Raw genomic sequence first — 19,012 nt, 5'->3', positions numbered from 1 at the left:
TCTTTATCTCTGACAATGGCTTTTGATGTAAAGTCTGTTTTGTCCTATATTAATGTTATTTATTACATATCTTGTTGGTTACTATATGCAAGAGATATTTCTCCATCATTCTGTTACTGGTCAATGCAGGGTTTCTGTTCCAAATGCACATGGAAGGGTTAATTGTGTGACCCTGGAGTTACAAAGAGAGAAATAATTTATTTTCAAGCAAAAGGCAAGGATACCAGAAGGAATATGAGCCAAGATTGTGTCTCCCAGAATTGGGAAAATTTCAGTGTTCTATAATGTTCACACTGTGCCAGTTTGGATGTCTTATGTCCCCAAAAACGCCATGTTCTTTAATGAAATCTTGTGGTGGCAGACATATCATGTTGATTAGGTTGGAATCTTTGGATTAGGCTGTTTCCATGGAGATGTGACCCACCCAAAAATACATTTGATTAGATTTTTTCCATGAAGGTGTGCCCCTGCCCATTCAGCATCAACCTTGATTAGTTTACTGGAGGCCTATAAAAACTCAGACAGAATGAGTTTAATGCTGCTGCAGGTTAGAGAAACAATTTGAAGATGGCTGTTGAAAGCTGTCACTGATATTTAGGAGAACACCATTTTGAAACTCAACCTGGGTGCTAAAATAGATGCCAGCCAAATGCCTTCCAAGCTAACAGAGGTTTTCTGGATGCCAATGACCTTTCTCCAGTGAAGGTACCCTATTTTTATGTCTTACTTTGGATACTTTTTTGTCTTAAGATGGTAACTTTGTAAAGAATAACCCCCTTTTAAAAAGCCAATCCATTTCTGGTGTTTTACAAAATGGCAGCTTAGCAAGCTGTAACACACACAAAGAGGAAGTCCAAAGATGATGAGGAGTTTACAGACAGTCTAAACACTGAACATGCACAGATTGATTACATACCTGGTTTCCTTAAGTTTAAGGCCACTACACTTGTAAGGTGGACCAGTTCAGAATAGCTGTGCCTTGGTCTAGCTAGATAACTTAGGGGTTGGAATATTCAAGTCTGGGTTGACTCATAAATCAATTAAATAAAAATTTTAAAATAGTGAAATCAATACCAATAAATTAGGTTATTAAATAATAAACTAATTGGTAAACTAATTAACAAATAATAAATCAATAATGAAATTTAAAATATTGAAATAATTCCATATTTTTCTCCAACCACAATGGAATGAAGTTAGAAATCAGTAAGAGAGAGGGAAACAATATTTACAAAAGGTGCAAATAGCACAGTGTACTACTAAACAACATGTGAGTCAATCACAGGGAAAATTAGGAAATATCTTGAGACAAATGAAAATGAAAATACAACATACCAAAATGCATGGATGCTGCAAAGGCAGTGTTTAGAGGGAAATATAGAGCTTAAAGTGATTACTTCATAAAATAAAGAGTTCTCATCCAAAAACTTACTTCAAAAAAGAGAGTGTGGAAAGAATAGAAAAAACTACAGCCAAAGTGAGCGGAAGGAATTTTAGACTCTCTAGGTATCAGCCTCCTATTTTCCCATGTGCTTGCAGCAATAAATAACTGGTAATCAGCTTTCTCTCTGTTGATTCCCCTCATCCTGAAATTACATTAATGAAACAATACAGTATTTGTCTTTTCTTACTGGCTTCCTTAACATACCATAAAGTTTTCCAGGATCATGCAAGTTGAAACATACATCTCTTTAGATCCTTTACCCATTTAAAAATTTTCATTTTTTAAATTATTGAGTTTTAAGCATTGTCTATGCATTGTAAATGCAAATCTGTTATCAGATATACTATTTATACATATTTTCTCAGATTCTTTGGCTGATTGCTCATGCTGTTGATGTTATTCTTTGAAGTAGGGAGATAAAAATTTTGATTAGTTCAAATTTTTCTATTTTCCTTTTTATGCTCATGCTTTTGGTGTCATCTATAAGAATTCTTTGCCAAAACCAAGGTCATGAAGATTTAATTCTTTGTTTTCTTCTAATAATCCTATAGTTTTAGGTCTTACATTTAGGTATCTGATACATTTTGCATTTTTTTATGGTATGAGGTATGAATGCAATTTCATTTTTTGCATGTAGCTATCAGGTGTCCCATCAGCATTTCTTGAAAGACTATTTTATTCCCCATTGTATCATCTTGGCAGCCTTGTCAAAAACAATGGATCACAGTAGTACTTAAAGCAGCAGGTGTCAGGGAGTGGGTTGGACCTGGGGATTAGGCAGGTCCCTTCCCTCCTCTTCAATGGATTATGCCCAGGGTGGCAGCAGTGGTGGTTGCAGGGGGTGGTAGGTGGGGTAAGTGACTTTGTGTTGCTGGCACAGGAGATGATGCCCTTTACAGTTACAATTCAGGGATCACAGCCAACACAGCTGCCACACAATCATTGGGGCATTACCTCTCCTATCAGCTTAGCAGCCCCCTAGAAGACTGACTGCATACTTACACAGAAACTGATAGTGATGATAAAGACTTTTTGGGTTTTTGAAAAGAAAGAGGAGCTGCAGCCCTGGATTTTAATTTTGAGAAAATTAAATAACCTGTTAAATACTGTATACTAGAAATCAGTAAATGATAAAATCTCCCACAATCTGTAATTGAAAATGTTGGAGGAATAATGTTCACCTTTGTATCTTATAGATTAGCAATATACACAATAGGTGCTGATATTTCTGCTTTGTGCATTTCATCAAGAAGTTGATCAAAGTGTCTTTCCATTGATTCCATGATAAATTGAATTTACAAGAAGAATAAAAGATTTATGAGCAAATGAAGAGGAATTTTTGCCAGTTATCAAACTGTTTTGTTGAGGTAAAGATTGATATTTTATTTGCAAGATTATCACTGCAGACTAATCCAGAAAATTTGGATCTATGAGATGACTAGTCTGAATAAAAATGTAGCTATAAGATGAATAAGAAGTCTTAATGGTTGCAGAGTATCCAATGAAATTTTACATCTAGTACCAAACATTCACAACTTCAGGTTAACTCAGAGAGCTATCAAACTGTGGGTCAAATGTCACAATAACTATTCCAATACATTAGGTTTCTTCAGTGGTATTTCCTGGATTATATTAGTAGTAAGAACTTGCCAGATTTATCCAAATGCAATAGGATCAACCCTTGTATATAATGTTTTTAGGTATTTTCTAAATGAGAATTACCAAATTGAGTCTTCTGAAACAGCTGAAGAATGCAATCATAATTTGCCTGTAGGGGGTGAAAGGGTAAACTCCAGTGATGGGTACCATCTTACGCCTATAATCACACCACCATATCCACAGCAGAACTCCATATACCATGTATCAATTTCAACATGGATGGTCATGGGTGAGTTTAAACAAGGTTTTGCTTTCACAGATGAAATTTTGCTGTGTAAGGCAAAGTGTTCCAAACTTTTTGAATCTCCAAACTTCTTTAAAAATACAAGTATTATATTGTACTTCTAGCAAGTTCACCAACAGGAAAACCATGCCTGGAATGAGTGAGCTAGGTGGAATAAAAACTCCAAATCCTGTTTAGAATCTTAGAGAAAAGTGATTTGATTACACTGGCTCATTAAATCCCCAGTCATTTCCAGCTCCCAAAGAATATCATGACAAGGAAGAATTTCATGCAATGTGGGTTATTGGGTTTGTGTTCAAGGAGAACAACAGAAAACTCTGAAAACCTCAGTGTTGATCTTACCTATGATATCTAGTCTTTCAAAGATACAGTTTATAGGCAAGTAATAAACTGCAAGATATTTGAGGGGGATATGAAAATTTATGCAATGCATGTAAAAAAATCAACTCCATCAAACTACCTAATCTTGTGCCTCAGAAAAAAAAGACAAAAGCAAGTGTCAGATTGACAGCCCTGAATGACAGCAGCCTTTAATTGTCTATGGACTGTGATAACTGCATATCTGTTCCATCACCATCTAGTGCTATGAAGGCCAGGGCATTGAATAGTTCTAGCAGCTCTCATGGCAGATTCAGTCCTGCTCCAGCTGTAACAGCATCTGTGAACAACATACAAGCTACTGATGTTTCTGTGTCACAAGTAAATTCCAGTGAATACTCAGGGGGCACCTCAGTGAATGCATTCTTCAACCTGCCATGCAATCAGCCATTTCTCCCAACACCAAAGCCTGTAAATCTGGTAAACAAACCACCTAGGCCTCCAGGTAATGCAGCAATAAAAATATCTCATCCTATAGTAGGAGCCAAGAGGAAATCCTCACCTCACAAAGAAGAGAGTCCCTAGAAAACCAAAACAGAAGAGGATGAAACAAGCAAGACATTACTAGTCTTGCTTTGATTGTACATGATAAAACAGAAATGAAGGAATAACTTGAAACAGAAAAAAATACAACTCAATCATAATCTATTAATCAGCAGCTTCTCTGCTCTCTATCAGAAAACATCCAGTACATACTTTTCTGATATCCCTGCTCTCCCTGCAAATACTATTCCTGTCATCAAGAATTCAAGAAAGCCAAGATTGCATCAGTAAAAAACAAGTTTATGGAGCCCATAAACATTATCTGCCAACTCAATCTGTTGGCTTCAAATGCTACTTACAATATTGTGCTACCATCACACAGTATTATGTTATCTATTTCTGGATCCATAAAATCAATCCTGTTGAACATTCTGTAGTCCCTCAGCATCAAATGCATGACCTGTATCCTCTTTCTACCTCCTGATAACCTGTGTTATCAGCTTATAACTCAAAGTTTGCACATTAATGTTAGTTCATATTAGTAAGACCATATACTATTTGTCCTTTTGTATCTGGCTAACTTCACTCTACATAATATCCTAAAGGTTCATCCATGTTATTTTATGTTCCATGACTTTGTTCTGTCTTTTTTACAGCTGTATAACATTCCATCATGTATATGTAACACAGTCATTCCCACCAACAGTGAATCAGTGTGTCCCTTTCTCCACATCCTCTCCAGCACATGCAATTATCTGGATAAGGGCCATTCTGTTAGGTGTTTGATATCTCATAGTTCTGATTTGCATTTCATCAATGGCCAGTGAATTTGAGCATTTTTTAATGTTTTTGAGCTATTTGTATTTCCACTTCAGGAAAGTGTCTGTCCATGTTTTTTGCCTAGTTTTTAATTGTGTTGTTTGTCTTTCTGTTGTTGAGTTGAAGGATCCCTTTATATATTTGGGATATTAAACCCTTATCTGTTATGTGGTTTCCAAATATTTTCTCCCATTGTGTAGCCTGCCTTTTTACTTTTCTGACAAAGTCCTTTGATGTACAAAAGAGTTTAATTTTGAGGAGATCCCATTTATATATTTCTTATTTGGTTTCTTGTACGTTGGTTTTAACCATCTTCTATCACAGTTTCTTTAAGATACTGCCTTATATTTTCTTCTGAGAGTCTTATTGTCTTAGCACTAATGTTTAGGTCTTTGATCCATTTTGAGATAATTTTTATATAAGGTGTGAGATAGGAGTCCTCTTTCATTCTTTTGGAAATAGATATTCTGTTCTCCAAACACCATTTATTGGAGAGACTTCTCTGTCCCAGATGCTTTGGCTTGACTGCCTTATCAAAGATCAATTGTGGATGAGAAGGTGTATTTCTGAACACTCAATTTGATTCCATTGGTCACTATATATATCTTTATGCCAATACTATGCTGTTTTGACCCCTGTAGCTTTGTAATATGTTTCAAAGTCAGGTAGTGTGAGACCTCCAACCTTGTTCCTCTTTCTGAAGATATTTTTGAGTATTTGGGGCACCTGGCCCTTCCAAACAAATTTGGTTATTGGTTTTCCTCTTTCTGCAATATAAGTTGTTGGTATTTTAGTTGGCATTACATTTAATCTATAAATCAATTCAGGTAGAATTGACATCTTAACTATATTTACGTTTCCAATCCAGGAACATGGTATTTTCTTCTTTTTTTTTTAGTTCCTGTTTGATTTCTTTTAGCAGTTTCTTGTAGTTTTCTCTGTATAATTACTTAATTCTCTTGGTTGCTCTTGTAAATGGAATCTTTTTCTGGATTTCCTCCTCTTGTACGTCAGCTGTGTATAGTTACACCACAGATGTTTGCATGTTGATCTTGTAGCCTGTCACTTTACAGTATTCATTGATTAGTTCTAATAGCTTTGCTGTAGATTTTTCCAGATTTTCTACATATAGAATCATGTCATCTGCAAATAGTGAAAGTTTTACTTCTTCCTTTACAATTTGGATTCATTTTATTTTTTTCTCTTGCCTTATGGCTCTACCTATCTAGGACAAGTTGCTTGTCAGTCCACAACCCCTCACCTGTGTAAAGTTATGCAGTGCCTTTAGTTCTCCACAGACTCTCGTCCCTGTTAGGGGCATAGCTGACTGAAGCTGGTTTCTGTTTTCCAGTCCCTGGGTCTGAGTTCTTTGAAGAACAGCTGCCACTTGAGTTGGACCATGCACCCCCTTTTCTTGGGGAAGTTATGCTCTTTAGGAAGTTGTCTCCTCCACTGCGTTTCTTGCTTTTTCTGTCAGACCTATCCCAGCTCTGCTCTTGCCTGGGTCCAGAGGTCAGTTGCAAATATCCAAAGCTTTCTGTAAAGAGCTACTTAGAATAGTTATTTTAAAAAAGAAGAGAAAAAAGAAGAAAAGAAATCCCCTTTTAAGGCCTTTCCCCAGTTTCAAGTTTTGTCAGTCTCAGTATAGAGTATTTAAAGATATGCACTTTTGGCTCATATCTCTTTCACCAAGATAAATACTCTGCAACACCTTTTAATTCTGCCCTTGATAGGGGACTACTGAAGTGTGAAAAGATAAGGAGTTAGAGAACAAGAAAAGAAAAGGGGAAACAAAGTGAAAAAATTTTTGGAGCCACAGAATGAGAGCCCAAGTTGGTGCCTGCTTCTACATGCCACACTTCCCAGATCCCAGCCCTTCTCCAGCACCCAGAACACCCAAACTCCAAAAGTCAATTAATATTTTAAAATAATTCTGCAGTTGAAGCTGGGTTGAATCCCCCTTCTTGTTCCTAGCACAGGTTGCTTATTTTTCCCTTGAGAAGCCAGTTCCAAGACAGTCTGCTCTGTCTAGTGGGGAGGAGCCCCAAACCCCTAGCCAAGGAACTTAGAAGTGTTGCTTGGATCTCAGCCAATCCACTCATTCCAGACTAGTGTGTGATACATGACTGGTCACTGAAGACTCGCAAATTGCTGTTTCATATAATTCCTGGCTATTTCCCAGCTGCCCTAAAGGAGTAACTATATTCCATACCCCACCACTCTGCATATTGCCTCACCCCATCTTGTCCAAGATCTTATAGGAATGCTTTCAGTCTTTAACAATTTATCATGATGTGGGTTTTTTTGGTTTGTTTTTTATAAATACCCTTTATCATGTTGAGGAAGTTTCCTTCTTTTCCTATTTTTCTAAGTGTTTTCATCAATAAAGGAAGCTGGATATTGTGTAATACTTTTTCTGCATAAACTGTGATGATTATGTTTTCTCTACTTTTGTTTGTTGATGTGGTGTTCTACATTAATTGATTTTCTCATGTTGGAGCATCCTTGCATAACATTGTGTATAATTCTTTTGATTCACTGTTGGAGTAATTTGAAATATTTTGTTGATGATTTTTCCCCTATATTAATGATGTATTTGGTCCATAATTTTCTTTTCTTTTAGTAAATTTTCTGGCTTTGGTATTTTATTGATGGCCTCATAGAATGAGTGAGTTAATGTTCCCTCCTCTTCACCTTTACTTCCAACCTTGCTATATGTTTCAGATGAATTCTAAAATAAAGCATATATAGTTTTTAAATTCCACTAAAACATTTTGATTTAGTATACTATTCATATTAAATATAATTATTGTTAAACTTTCATTTTCATTTGCCCTTGTTCCACGTACTTTTTATTTGGCTTCAGGTACAATGCTATGTTTTTCCTCCAGAATGCCTTTGGTAGGAACATTATTTTTTGTATGAGAATGTTCATACCAGCTTTATTATTTTTGTAACAGTTTCACTGAGATATATTCAAATATCATAAATCGATCCAAAGTGTAAAAAGGGGTTTCCTATATTCACATAGTTGTGCATTTTCACCATAATCAAGTTTTGAACTTTTTCATTACTCCAGAAAGAAAAACCCCATACCCCTTACAGACACCTCTCTATCACTGTAAACTTCCCCACCCTTCATAAGCTCTGAACTCTTTCTCTCTCTAGAGATTTAATATATATTTCCATTTTACATAAGTGGAATCATAAAATATTTAGTGCTTTCATTTCTTTCACTTAGCATGTTTTCTAATTATTATTTTTTAATTACAGAAGTTGTAGTTTTACAGGAAAGTTGTAAAATATACTGTGTTCATACATAACCCCTTATTGTTGACACTTGTGTTAGTGTGGAATCTTTCTTACAATTTATGAAAGAATATTAAAACTGTACTATCTTACACAGTCCATTATTTACATTAGATGTATATTTCTCACTTACTACCCTGTTTTTGACACCTTGTATTAGTGTCATACATTTGTTATAACTCAGAAAAGAACATTTTTTTACTTGTACTATTAACCCCAGTCCACTTTCCACAATAGGATTCAGTTTGTAATACAGTTCCATGATTTATCTTCTTGCTTTCATTCTAGTAACATATGCAATCCAAAATACCCCATTCAACCACATTCCCATACATAAACCAGCACTGTTAATTACGCTCACAATAATGTTCAACCACAACCACTATCCATATCCAAACCTTAACAAACAATTGAATAGAAACTCTGTACAAATAATCATTGGATCCCCATTCTCTACAGCAAACTACCTCTGGAATACTATATGCTAGATTCTAACTCTGAATTTGCTTGTTATAATTTGTTCATAGAAGTGAGAAATATAGTATTCATGTTTGTGCCTAGCTTATTTCACTCAGCATATCATCCTGTTTCATCCATATTATCACGTGCATCTGGATTTTATTCATTTTTACAGAATAATATTCTATCCTATGTATATGAAATGTCCTTTTTATCCATTCATCAGTTGATGGAAACTTGGGTTGCTTTTATCTTTTGTGAATTGGGAATGATGCCACTATGAACATCAGTGTGCAAATATCTGTTTGTAACTGCTTTCAATTTCTCTGAGTATGTACCTAGTAGCTGGATTGCTGGGCCATATGGTACTTCTATACTTAGCATTCTGAGGAAATCTGAAGTTATTTTCCACTGTGGCTGCAACAGTTTATATTGCCACCAGCAACTGATGAGTGTTCTTATTTCTCCAAATCCTTTCTAACACTTGAAATATACTGTTTTATAAAATATCTGCTGGGTTGGTAATGACAATTCATTTTGGTTTTGATTTACATTTACCCAATTGCTAGTGATGTTGATCATTTTTTCATGTGCTTTTTTAGCCATTTGTATATCCTGTTTGCAAAAATGTCTATTCAAGCCTTTGACACACTTTAAAATGGGTTGCTTTTGTTGTCATTGTTTATCTTCAGATTTACCTTATATTTTCTGGATAATAAACACATCAGTTTGTGGTTTACAAATGCTTTCTCCCATGGGACAGGTTGTGTTTTCACCTTTGTGACAAAGTCCTTTGATGCACAAAAGTGTTAAATTTTGAGGAGATCTTATTTATATATTTTCTTCCGTTGCCTGTGCTTTAACTGTAAGGTCCAAGAAAACATTGTCAAACATAAGATACTTGAGCTGATTCCCAACATTTTCTTCTGTTTTTTTTTTTTTCCTGGCTTTTAAATATATGCTTTTGATCCAATTTGTGATGATTTTTGTTATAGTGTGATGTAAGGGTCCTCTTTCATTCTTTGGAATGTATACCAAGTTTCTAGAATCATTTTGAAGAAAATATTTTTTCCCAATGGAATGTACTTCACAATCTTGTCAAAAATCAATTCTTCCTAAGTGTGATGGTTATTTCCAAAAACTCCATTCAATTCTGTTGCTTGATATTTCTATCTTTCTGTAAGCACCATGCTGTTTTAACCAGTGTAGATTTGTAGTATGCTTAAAAGTAAGGAAATATGGGTAATTCATCTTTTTATTTTTCAATAAGTTTTTGTGTATTCTGAGCCTCTTATCCTTCCAAATATATTTGATAATTGGCTTTTACATTTCTCCAACATAGGCTGTTTGAATTTTTCTTGGGATACCATAGAATCTGTAATCATTTTTGCTGGATTTGACATCTTAATAATATTTGGTCTTTGAACCCATGAAAACAGAATGTATATACATTTATTTAAGGTCTTTGTTTCCTTACAGCAATGTCATAAATTTCTGAGTACAAGTCCTTTACATCCTTTATTGCGGTCGCGGTTACTACTTCTAGGGGGAGAGGCGGCCGGTAGCCGAGCCCTCAGCTCTCGGGGCTGCTCAAGGGGTACCGGCGGCGGGGGCTCTTTCCCGGAGGCGAGGGCGAGGCGGAGGACGTGGCCAGGGTCCTCGGCGAGAGGCGTGCAAGGAGGGCGGCGATAGGGACAAGACACTCTTCATCCAGTAGGAGTAGGCGCCAAAGAGATTTATTCAGGGGTGATTACAGGTTATATAGGCTGGTAAGAAGGGCAGGGCTGGAAAGGAGGTGAAGCAGCCTTAAATGGCAATATTGAAGGGATAGGGGCTAGGATTGGTTCTGAGAGAACGCCGGAGCCGTTGCAGCAGGGCGGGGGTTGTTCTGGCCACGGGCATGCGCGCTGGCGGTGGCAGGAGTGGCCTTGGCACCAGGGAGTGAGTGGGTAAGATAAGGAAGTGGGGAAAGGGCAGTTGGGAGAAAGGCGGTTTCCTCCGGCAAGCCTCCCCTGCCAGTGGCATTTTGGGTGAGGAAAAGGGAGCTGCCTTGACCTCGCTCCCCAGGCTCAGGGGGGCTGCAGAGGGCACTCACGCCCGTACCTACTACCCTCCCCAGGGGGTGATATCAGGTCCCCTGGCCCAGGCCTGGTAAGTCGAGGTACAAGCTCAGACACCCGCAATTCCCCTTTCTTTTCTAATTAGAGGAAGAGGCTTTACCGGAGAGGCCCACTAAGGGTGAGGGAAGGGGGAGGTTAGGGAAGGGAAAAAGGGGTTGACGGTGGCTCAGCGAGGCTGGAGCTCAGTGTTGGTGTGGTGCCCGGGCGCTTGACAATGGCTTCGCTGCAGCGGGCTGGGCGAAGGTGAGGGGTTTAAAGTTCAGGGGTTCAGAGAAGCTGGAACTCGAGGTGAGAGCGATGTTCAGGTGATTGAGAAGGGCCTCGCGGTCGGCGAGTCGACCGGTGGCGTTGAGGTCGCGGAGGGTTGGTTGTCATCTTGGAGTGGGGGGCGTCAGAGGTGGCGAGTCGCTGATACTGGATTTGCACGAACGAGGAAAAAATGGCATCCGTTTGTTTTCTTACAAGCTGGACAATTTTGCGAATGAGGCAGGGTCCTAAGATGAGAGCTAGAATAATTATTAATAGGGGGCCAAGAAAAGGAAGGATGTATGGGAGGATGGGAGTGAAAAAACTGGACCAATAACTGGTGGCTTCACGATCTCTTTTACGCTTTTCTAGTCCCTCTCGGACCCTTTTCAGGCTATCCTCGGCGAGACCTGTGGAATTGGCATAAACACAGCACTCTTCTCCTAGGGCGGCGCAGAGGCCTCCTTCTTTGAGGAGGAGAAGGTGAAGACCTCGGCGGTTTTGGAGCACTACTTCAGAGAGGGAATTGACAGAATTTTTTAGATGGTGAATAGCGTTTTGTAAATGATGAATGTCTTCGTCAACAGCCGCCCTGAGGTGAGTTAGGGCGGAGTCTTGACTGGCTAGTGCAGCGATTCCGGTGCCAGTGCCGGCAAGACCTAGGAGGGAGGCAATTGTAAGGACGGTGATGGGCTCTCGCTTTTGCAGTGGGGCAGGAGCTGCAGTTTTTTCCAGACGGAGGAAGAAGTCTTCTTCGCTGTGGTATAAGACCCTAGGGATAAGGACAATTAGGAGGCAAGTTTCTTTATATTCATTGATGACATTCGTGCTGAGACAGGGGGTAAGTCCTGTAGAGGAGCAGAGCCATTGGGAAGAGTTATGAGGAATGAGAAATTTGGCAGAACTGCTGGGAGATGAGTAGCTGGCACAGGCAGTGAGGTCGGGAGAGTTACTGGAGCGAGGGCGGACGCACTTTCCCGTATAGGAGACTGAATGAAAGGTCAGGGGGACGGCAGAGGTATTCCAATTGCATTCCAAGGGGCTGTTTTCTGTGCTTTCTGAAAAGGAGAGGTTGGAGGCAACGGGCTCGTATAGAGAGGTAGAGGTGGAGAGGCAGAGCCAGCAGGATGAGGTAAAATTGGGGTTGGAGGAGTTTACTGAGGCAAAGGCGGCTTGGATGAGGCTGAGGAGGGGAGAGGAATAACGAGAAGGGGGCAAAGGAAGCTGGGGTGGTGGGGTTTGCGATGCGTTGTTTGCAGCTGAGGTGTGGCTGGTGAGCTGTGGAAAAAGGGGGTTAATGACTTGGTTGGGACCTATGCCAGAGGGTGTTTTTAAAGCAGTATTTTGGTATGGTTGGCTTACAGCCTCCTTTTTTATAAGAATAAGTGATCCTCGGTCGGTTCCTTTTTCATAGATTTTGAAGCCTCAAGTTTGACTGAGTAACCAAGAGGGATTAGTGGGGAGCTGCACTGTAAGATTAAGATGTGTGCAGGATTTCTCACTTTCTTGGCCGAGCCAGTTAACAGTAGGGAGTTTGCACCCTGTAGGGGCCCACTTTAGGGTAAGGTAATGATCAGGAACAGGAGGCTTCCAATTAGTGGTTAGTGTTTCACACCCCCAGTATGCACAGTAGTACTCGTTGGGGGAATTACAGCACGATTTTTCAGGATTTGAGGATGGGCACATGTAATATTGGGCCTGGGGATCACTTACCTTTTGAGCGCAGGTTTCTTCGACTCTGGAGACAAAGGTGGCGAAAGGCTTACTCGGCTCCTGGAAGAGCTTGGTGAATTTATTAGGCCGACAGGCAGAGCAGTTGGCAAACGCGCGTAAGGCGATGCCTCTGAGGACAGTCCAGAAGGTGGCAGGGACATTAATATAAGCAGACGCATTTAGAAATGCTCCAGTGCCCAAATAGGCTTCAGGGGGATGATAGACTCCAAGGGCTGCGTCTTGCTCACTTTGCTGAGCAGCTTCTGCCTGGAAGTGAGCACGCCAGTCAACAAACTGACCAGGGTTAAGAATGGAACGGGCAAGCGAGGCCCAGTCTTGGGGGATGCAATAGTCCATGCCGAGATCCTGCAGTATTTGGGAAGCGTATGGGCTACCTAACCCGTCCTCCCTGACGGCCCTGCGAAGCTGCTTGATAGTATCAGAGTCAATGGGATACCAGTCATACGGTTTCTGTGGGGTGGGGGCAAGGTTAAGAGGAAAGCAGCGAAAAGCACGAGAGAAAGGAGGACGCGCTTGAAGAGCGCTAGGCACGGGAGTGGGGGTAGGGGGAGCGTTGCCCCAAGGGTTGTCTTGAGGTGTAGAAGGCAGCCAGGGGTTGTTAGTCGGCAGGGTGGAAGGAGCGGCGGCAGCTGCCGGTAGCGGCTCCGAGGGGGAGCTCGCCGAAGGGGGAGGTGGGAGTGGGAGGCCCCAAGCGTCGCAAGATGGCGGCACGGTGGGCGTGGCTAAGACACAAGATGGTGGATCAGCCCCGCCCTGTGAAAGGGTGGGGCCCAAGGCATAAGATGTCGGACTAGCTCCGCCCTGTGGAAGGGCGGGGTAAAGCATATGTGGTTTCCGGCTCAGCTTAGGGCTGATGTCATCGCTTGGATTTAACGGGGCCTTGATTAGGGGGGAGGGAGCCTTGAAGGCAGGAGCGGATGGTTATCAAGGTGGGGAGCAAGCCGGGAGGGAAGCGCTTGCTCTCATGTTCCATGGCATTAGTGACTCGATCAATAAGACGATCATAAGTAACAGGGTCCCAAAGATGGCAAGTGGTGAGCCATGGGTTAAAAGGCAGCAGGAGGTCCCAGTACACCTGCAGCTGCCGGACAGACACTTTACAGCTATGCGTGTCTAGGAGACCCGCTAGAGCACGAACTTGAGGTGCCTGACATGTAGATATACGATTGCCCATAGCTGAGGGGGGAGGAGGGGGGTTTGCTCCCGAGCCGGGCCGGCCGGCTGGCAGGGAGGAGGAGGAGGAGTTGATTACCGAGCAGAGAGAATGAGATAAGCTGTGGCCTTGAGGCCGAAGGAGACGGCGAGAGCAGAAAGCAGTGCCCTTTGGCAACGGGAGCAGTCGGGGGGCCGGTTGCAAAGAGGCACACAGCACCAAATGAGGAAATAAAAATACAAAGAACTACAGCAAAGTAATGGAGGGGAAGAGGGAGAGTGTTAGGAGGAACAGGGGTTATAGAAGTGCGCATACAAAAGGACGAAGAGAGCGTGGGGGAAGGGAGGAGTTCCTACTGGATGAAGAGAGCGTGGGGGAAGGGATGAGCGGCTTCGGAGCAGGGAACCTCCCACGGCTCCGGAAGCGGCGAAGGAGAGGCGGCCCTACCTTGCAGGCGAGGAAACGGGAAGCTGGAGAGGCGTCCGGGCGAGCGATCGACCTGCTGAACTGTTGTGTGGAGATGCTTCCTCACACGGGGCACCAGTTGCGGTCGCGGTTACTACTTCTAGGGGGAGAGGCGGCCGGTAGCCGAGCCCTCAGCTCTCGGGGCTGCTCAAGGGGTACCGGCGGCGGGGGCTCTTTCCCGGAGGCGAGGGCGAGGCGGAGGACGTGGCCAGGGTCCTCGGCGAGAGGCGTGCAAGGAGGGCGGCGATAGGGACAAGACACTCTTCATCCAGTAGGAGTAGGCGCCAAAGAGATTTATTCAGGGGTGATTACAGGTTATATAGGCTGGTAAGAAGGGCAGGGCTGGAAAGGAGGTGAAGCAGCCTTAAATGGCAATATTGAAGGGATAGGGGCTAGGATTGGTTCTGAGAGAACGCCGGAGCCGTTGCAGCAGGGCGGGGGTTGTTCTGGCCACGGGCATGCGCGCTGGCGGTGGCAGGAGTGGCCTTGGCACCAGGGAGTGAGTGGGTAAGATAAGGAAGTGGGGAAAGGGCAGTTGGGAGAAAGGCGGTTTCCTCCGGCAAGCCTCCCCTGCCAGTGGCATTTTGGGTGAGGAAAAGGGAGCTGCCTTGACCTCGCTCCCCAGGCTCGGGGGGGCTGCAGAGGGCACTCACGCCCGTACCTACTACCCTCCCCAGGGGGTGATATCAGGTCCCCTGGCCCAGGCCTGGTAAGTCGAGGTACAAGCTCAGACACCCGCACTTTATTATATTTCTTCCTAGATATTTGATACTTTTACTTGTCATTACAAATGGTTTCTTTCTTGATATCCTCATTAATGTGGTTACAACCACAGTTTGTAAACACTACTGATTTATTGAATGTTTTTCTTGTACTACACCAATTTGCCGAATTTTTCCATTATTTCAAGAAACTTCTTATAGTTATTCCAGGACTTTCTATACATTTGTTCATGTCATCTACCAATAGTGAAATATTACATAGTCATTTCCAATTTGGATGCTAAGTATTTCTTTTCCTTACCTAATTGCTTTGGCTAGAACTTTTAGTACAATATTGAATAACAATGGAGATAGTGGTTAGCATTAAGCTGTTCCAGATCATAGAGGGGAAATGTTCAGTATTTAACCATCAAGTATATTGTCTGTGATTTATTTCTTATATGCCCATTATCATGCTGAGGAAATTTCCTTCTAATCCTGTTTTTGAAGTGTTTTCTTCCAGGAAATGATGCTGTATTTGTTCTTATGCCTTTTGTGCATCAATTGTTATGATCTTATAATTTAAAGTTTGTTTGTTGGTGTGATGTAAAACATTAATGGATATTCTTATGCTAAACCTGTCTTGCATACCAGAGATAAAACCTACTTGATCGCGGTGTATAATTCATTTGGTGGGCAGTTTGGTTCAAATTGGTAGTATCTTTTTGATGATTTTGGCACCTGTATTCACAAAAGAAAATGATCTGCAATTTTCTTTTCATTTAGTATATTTACCAGGCTTTGATATTAGAGTGATGGCCTCACAGAATGAGTGAGATAATAGTCCCTCATCTTCAACTTTCTGGAAGAGTTTGAGCAGGACTGGTACTGATCCTTCATGGAATGATTGGTAGAATTCACCTGGGTAAGCATCTAGTCCTGGGCTTTTCTTTGTATATTTTTGATGACTGATTCAATCTTTTTACTTGTAAATGGTCAGTTGAGGACTTCTATTTTTCTATAGTCAATGTAGTTTGCCATTTGTTTCTAGGAAATTTTCCATTTCATGTAAGTTTTCTAAATTATTGCAATAATCATGTTCCTAGTACCTTATTATATACATTTTCATTTCTGTGGAATCATAATAAAGTCCCCCTTCTCCCTTCTTATTTTATTTTTTTGTATATTTTCTATTTTTTCTTTGCTGATATAGCTTAGGGCTTGTCAATTTTGTTGCTCTTCTCAAAGAACTACCTTTTGGTTTTTTCCTTATTATCTCCATTGCTTCTTTAGTCTCAGTTTCCTTTATTTCTGTTCTAATCTTTCTTATTCTGTCTGCATGTTTGAAATTAATTTATTGCTTTTTTTGGTTCCTCCATATGTGCAGTTAGATCATATGAGTTCTTTCTTCTTTTATAATGTAGGTGTTTAGGGCTACAAGTTTCCACCTCAACACTGTCTTCACTGCACCCCATATGTTTTGATGTGTCCTTTTTTCATTCTTCTTCATATATTTAGAGATTTCTATTTCAATTTCTTCTTTAATCCACTGACTGTTTGAGTGTGTTGTTTAACCTCCATAGATTTGTGCATTTTCTCATTCAGTGCCTGTTATTAATTTCCAGAAACATTGCATTGTGGTCAAATGAAGAGATTTTTGATATTTTAGTTTTGATCTTTTAAAGCTTTTAGAGGGTCACTATCCTGCGAATGATCAATGTGCACTTTAATATATTTTCTGCTGTTTTGCAGTGCAATCTTTTGCATATATTATTTTAGTTTACTCTTTCATTCCTTCCATCTAGGTATTCTGTTGAGTTTTGCTATTGAAGTCTCCAACTATTTTTTATAGATGTCTATATCCACATTCAGTTTTTCTAGTTTTTACCTCTTGTGCTTTGGAGCAATCTGGTCAGGTACAGAAATATATATGGATTCTATTTCTACTTGGTCCTTTACCCCTTTTATTCATATGTAATTCCCTTCTTTTTTCTCTGACAAGGGCTTCTGAAATAAAGTCTGCTTTCTCATATAGTTGCATAGCTATCCCATTGCTTGTTTGATTACTATATAGGTGGAATATTCTTTTCCACCATTCTGATACTGGTCAATGCAAGATTTCTGTGCCTGATGCACATGAAGAGCTAATTATGTGACACCAGAGATTCTAAGAGAGAAATAATTTATTTTCAATCACAAATCAAGGAGATCAGAAAGTCTATGAGACACAGTTGTGTCTCTCAGAATTGAAAAAACTTTCAGTGTTTTCTAGCATTCAAACAAATGCAGGAGGGCTGAAAATAATGAGGAGTTCACAGGTAGTCCAAATACTGAGGATGCTGATAGGGTTACTGTATTAGGGCTATTTAGGGAAACAGAACCAGCAGGAGATATCAGTAAATATAATATTTTATAAAAGTGTCTCACACAACTGTGTGGATGCACAAATCCAAATTCTGAATGGCCAACTGCTGATATGGGTGCATTGGACATGGAAAGCTGCCCCCATTCCATCACCATGTGTTGAAAGACTATTCTTTTCCATGCTGAATGGTCTTTGCCTCCTTGTCAAATAATTGAACATATATGTATGGTTTATATCTGTGCTCTAAATTCTATTCCTTAAATCTATAGCATCACTTTTGTTATTTCCTTTAATTCTTTCTCCATATTTTAATTCATCCCTAAGCATATTGAAGATCATTTTTAAAGTCTTTTACTGGTATGTTCAATGTCTCATATTCTTTGTTCCTTTTTTCCAAGACCAAATTTTGCTTTTAGTTTATTAATTTATTTTGCAAGAATATTTGGTTCCCTATATATGTTCTCTTTGGCAGTGCACTGCATGCATTCCCTTTTAAAATGCCTTTGTACTGAGCCATCTCAAAATAATTTCTCTCACAGGATACATAGAAATCTACAAGAGACTTGGAATTTATAAGATTTCATAAGTTCTTGCTGTTTTAAAGCAGAGTCTGAGCAATTCCTTATAGAAGGGAAATATGGACATTAGGTATACTTATAAATAAGAATTCAGCATTGTTAATGTCAAAACAAATTTTCATGGACATAGAAATTAAAATTTAGTCATCATTTTATTAATTTCTCAATGCTCAAACCATGCAATACCTACTTGTACTAAATATTTGGGGATACAAATAACAGAAAAAAATGTCTGTCTGGTAAATGCTAAAATGTCATCACAAATAACTTTTACCATAAGAAAAAACTGTTAATTCTTTCAAAAAAATACAGTAGGGATGCAACAGAGGCAGTGCCCAATTATTCAGATTTTTTGAAATAACATTTCAATTGTCAGTTTCTTCCACTGCAGATATACAGATGCCCATTAAAACCTGGAGTCATTCAAGATATGAACAATGGTACAATATTGAAATAATTCAATTTTTAATTATAAAGGGACATTTTCACATTCCAGGATACATCATTGATATTTACAGAGTGAAATTATTCTGCCTTAATACTCTTGTTTTTCATTTATATTGTAAAAAGCACATTACAATTACCTTTAAAAATACTACTTAATTGAGGTGCCACAGAAGGTGGATATGAACCATGGATAACTGGGAAAAAGCCATGACAAAACTTGGGGAAAATTTGATTTCTTTTAAAAATTAAGTAGTACTAGAATTAAAACCAGCTCCTTAAAAATTATTAAATTGCTTATCACAGTTCCCATTTTTTCAGGGAATGAAAAATCAAATAAGCAACACTTTCCCCACCATGAGTAATCACTCTAAAACTACATTTTTACAAGGCATTTCCTTGTTTCTTCAA

The 19,012-nt window shown here is 40.0% G+C and overlaps 1 pseudogene; it reads left to right on the top strand.

Moving 5' to 3' along the window:
* Positions 1 to 2,327: 2,327 nt before the first annotated feature.
* On the top strand, positions 2,328 to 4,499 carry LOC119520816 (annotated as a pseudogene).
* Positions 4,500 to 19,012: the final 14,513 nt, after the last annotated feature.

The sequence above is a fragment of the Choloepus didactylus genome, chromosome 26, assembly GCF_015220235.1.
Source record: "Choloepus didactylus isolate mChoDid1 chromosome 26, mChoDid1.pri, whole genome shotgun sequence".
In the NCBI taxonomy this organism is placed as follows: Eukaryota; Metazoa; Chordata; class Mammalia; order Pilosa; family Megalonychidae; genus Choloepus; species Choloepus didactylus.
The sequence above is the reverse complement of the archived record's forward strand: the minus strand, read 5'-3'. Positions and strand labels throughout refer to the sequence as shown.